A 4,489-nucleotide genomic window follows, 5' to 3' on the forward strand; every position below is an offset into this window, starting at 1 on the left:
ATAACCTCATGAACTTCTACTTCCTCTCCATGATTACAGAGGGATATCCTTGAGCCTTAAACACAAGGGAGTTCTCATTCACTTGAAGGACCAATTTTCCTCTGTCAACATCAATCACAGCTTTTGCTGTGGCTAGGAAGGGTCTACCAAGGATGATGGATTCATCCATACACTTCCTAGTGTCTAGGATTATGAAATCAATAGGGATGTAGTGGTCTTCAACCTTTACCAAGACATCCTCTACAAGTCCATAAGCCTGTTTCCTGGAATTATCTACCATCTCTAGTGAGATTCTTATAGCTTGTACCTCAAGGATCCCTAGCTTCTCCATTACAGAGAGAGGCATGAGGTTTATGCTTGACCCCAGGTCACACAGAGCCTTCTCAAAGGTCATGGTGCCTATGGTACAAGGTATTGAGAACTTTCCAGGATTCTGTCTCTTTTGAGGTAATCTCTGCCGAGTCAAGTCATCCAGTTCTTTGGTGAGCAAGGGGGGTTCATACTCCCAAGTTTCATTACCAAATAACTTGGCATTTAACTTCATGATTGCTCCAAGGTACTTAGCAACTTGCTCTTCAGTAACATTTTCATCCTCTTCAGAGGAAGAATACTCATCAAGGCTCATGAATGGCAGAAGTAAATTCAATGGAATCTCTATGGTCTCTGTATGAGCATCAGATTCCCATGGTTCCTCATTAGGGAACTCCTTAGAGGCCAGTAGACGTCCATTGAGGTCTTCCTCAGTGGAAATCACTGCCTCTTCCTCCTCCCCAAGTTCGGCCGAGTGGGTAATGTTGATGGCCTTGCAGTCTCTTTTTGAATTCTCTTCTGTATTGCTTGGGAGAGTACTAGGAAGGAGTTCAGTAATTTTCTTACTCAGCTGACCCACTTGTGCCTCTAAATTTCTAATGGAGGACCTTGTTTTAGTCATGAAACTTTGAGTGGTTTTAGTTAGATCAGAGACTACAGTTGCTAAGTCAGAGTGGCTCTACTTAGAATTCTCTATCTATTGCTGAGAAGATGATGGAAAGGGTTTGCTATTGCTAAACCTGTTTCTTCCACCATTATTGTTATTGAAGCCTTGTAAGGGCCTCTGTTGGTCCTTCCATGAGAGATTTGGATGATTTCTCCATGAAGGATTATAGGTGTTTCCATAGGATTCTCCCATGTAATTGACCTCTTCCATTACTGGGTTCTCAGGATCATAAGCTTCTTCTTTGGATGAAGCTTCTTTGGTACTGCCTATTGCTGCTTGCATGCCAGAGAGATTCTGAGAGATCATATTGACTTGCTGAGTCAATATTCTGTTCTGAGCCAATATGGCATTCAGAGTATCAATCTCAAGAACTCCTTTCTTCTGATTTGTCCCATTATTCACAGGGTTCTTTTTGCGAAATGTACATGAATTGGTTATTTGCAACCATTTCAATGAGTTCCTGAGCTTCTACAGGCGTCTTCTTCAGATGAAGAGATCCTCCAGCAGAGCTGTCCAATGACATCTTGGACAGTTCAGACAGACCATCATAGAAGATACCTATGCTGCTCCATTCTGAAAGCATGTCAGAAGGACACCTTCTGATCAATTGCTTGTATCTTTCCCAAGCTTCATAGAGGGATTCACCTTCCTTCTGTCTGAAGGTTTGGACTTCCACTCTAATTTTACTCAATTTTTGAGGTGGAAAGAATTTTTCCAAGAAGGCATTGACTAGCCTTTCCCAAGAGTTCAGGCTTTCTTTAGGCTGTGAGTCCAACCATATCGTAGCTCTGTCTCTTACAGCAAAAGGGAAGAGCATAAGTCTGTAGACCTCAGGGTCAACCCCATTGGTCTTAACAGTATCACAGATTTGCAAGAATTTAGCTAAGAACTGATGAGGATCTTCTAATGGAAGTCCATAAAACTTGCAATTCTGTTGCATTGGAGAAACTAATTGAGGCTTAAGCTCAAAGTTGTTTGCTCCAATGGCAGGGATAGGGATGCTTCTCCCATAGAAGTCGGGAGTAGGTGCAGTAAAGTCACCAAGCACCTTCCTTACATTGTTGGCATTGTTGTTGTTTACGGCTGCCATGGCTTCTTCTTGTTTGAAAAGCTCTGTTAGGTCCTCTACAGAGAGTTGTACTTTAGCTTCTCTTAGCTTTCTCTTCAAGGTCCTTTCAGGTTCAGGATCAGCCTCAACAAGAATGTCTTTGTCCTTATTCATGCTCATATGAAAGAGAGAGAAGAAGAAAGTATGGAATACTCTATGTTACAGTACAGAGATTCCTTGAGATGTCAGAGGAAAAAAAGAATAGAAGGAGGAGGTAGAGAGGAGAGAATTCGAACTTATAGAGAGACGGAGCCTGAATTGCACATTGAGGAAGAGTGCTAGTCCCTTAAATAGAAAAATGTGAGAAGGAGGGGAAGAATTTTCGAAAACAAATTAAAAAGATATTGAAATAATTAAAAGAAATTTTGAAAAATTGATTGATGATTTTCGAAAATTAATGTTGAGAAAGTAGTTAAGTGATTTTGAAAAAGATTTTGAAATTAGAAATAAAAAAGATATGATTGAAATTATTTTGAAAAAGATGTGATGGAGAAGATATGATTGAAAATCAAATGAAAAAAAGAAAGTTTTAAAATTAAAGTTGATTACTTGACTAACAAGAAATTAGAAGATATGATTCTAGAATTTAAAATTTGATCCTTTCTTAATAGGCAAGTAACAACTTGAAAATTTTGAATTAAATCATTAATTGTAGCAAGGATTTTTGAAAATAGTAAAAAAAAATATAAAATGGAAAGAAATTGATTTTGAAAAGATATGATTTGAAAAAATTTGATTTTGAAAATTATGAAAATTTGCAAAAGATTTGAATTAAAAACAAAATCTTACCTCTTGTGCCATCCTGGCATTAAACGCCCAGAATGGTATCCATTCTGGCGTTTAACGCCCAAAATCCTACCCTTTTGGGCGTTTAACGCCCAGCAAGGTACCCTGGCTGGCATTTAAACGCTAGTTTTCCTTCCTCACTGGGCGTTTTGAACGCCCAGTTTTTTTTCTCTGTAGTTCCTCTACTGTATGTTCTGAATCTTCAATTCTCTGTATTATTAACTTGAAAAGACATAATTTTGAAATTTTTTTTTGAATTTTTAAATATGGGAAATAATCAAAATGCAACTAATCATGAAAACTAAGATCAAACAAACAATACATGCAAGACACCAAACTTAGAAATTTTCATATTAGAGACACTAACAAATTGAGAATGCATATGAGAAACAACAAAACACACAAAACAAGAGAATTTAAAGATTAGAGTAAGGAAATCATCAAGAACAACTTGAAGATTAATGAAGAACAAAATGCATGTAATTTTCAAAAAATGCAAGAAGATTAAAATTAGACACTAGACTCAAACATAAAATATTTTTTATTTTAAGATTAAAAAAAATTTTTTTTGTGATTTTTTGAAAATTATTTGGAAAAGAAAATAAAGAGATTCAAAATTTTTAATAAGAATTCCAGGAATCATGCAATGTTAGTCTAAAACTCCGGTCCAGGAATTAGACATGGCTTACTAGCCAGCCAAGCTTTCAGTGAAAGCTTCGGTCCAAAACACTAGACATGGCCAATGGCCAGCCAAGCTTTAGCAGATCATTACTTTCAATAGAAAAATTGATAGAAATCAATAAGCTCTTGTGATGATAAGTTGAAACCTCGGTCCAAAAGTTTAGACATGGTTTCACAACCAGCCAGACTTCAACAAATCATCATGAAACTCTAGAATTCATTCTTAAAAACTCTGAAGAACAGAATAGAATTTTTTCTTTTTGAAAATTTTTTTCAAAAATAAAAAGTAAAAAGCTTAAAAATAAAATAAAATTACCTAATCTAAGCAACAAGATGAAGCATCAGTTGTCCAAACTCGAACAATCCCCAGCAACGGCGCCAAAAACTTGGTGCACGAAATTGTGATCATCAATGGCACCAACAACTTGGTACGCACAATTGTAATCTCAACTCTTTATCACAACTCCGCACAACTAACCAGCAAGTGTACTGGGGCGTCCAAGTAATAAACCTTACGTGAGTAAGGGTCGATCCCACGGAGATTGTCGGCTTGAAGCAAGCTATGGTCATCTTGTAAATCTCAGTCAGGTGGATTCAAATGGTTATGAAGAATTGATAATTAAAAGATGAATAAAATATATAATAGGATAGAGATACTTATGTAGTTCATCGGTGAGAATTTCATATAAGCGTATGAAGTTGCTTTGTTCCTTCTGAACCTCTGCTTTCCTATTGCCTTCATCCAATCATTCATACTCCTTTCCATGGCAAGCTGTATGTTGGGTTTCACTGTTGTCGATGGCTACCTCCCGTCCTCTCAGTGAAAATGGTCCAAATGCACTGTCACCGCACGGCTAATCATCTGTTGGTTCTCGATCATGTTGGAATAGGATCCATTGATCCTTTTGCGTCTGTCTCTACGCCCAACACTCGCGAGT

General features: G+C 37.4%; 1 non-coding gene across 1 annotated transcript; it reads left to right on the forward strand.

Moving 5' to 3' along the window:
- Window positions 1–1,552: 1,552 nt before the first annotated feature.
- On the forward strand, window positions 1,553–1,661 carry LOC112739088 (small nucleolar RNA R71). The gene has a single exon (XR_003170028.1). It is a non-coding gene; the product is annotated as a small nucleolar RNA R71 (small nucleolar RNA).
- Window positions 1,662–4,489: the final 2,828 nt, after the last annotated feature.

This window comes from Arachis hypogaea, chromosome 13 (assembly GCF_003086295.3).
Source record: "Arachis hypogaea cultivar Tifrunner chromosome 13, arahy.Tifrunner.gnm2.J5K5, whole genome shotgun sequence".
In the NCBI taxonomy this organism is placed as follows: Eukaryota; Viridiplantae; Streptophyta; class Magnoliopsida; order Fabales; family Fabaceae; genus Arachis; species Arachis hypogaea.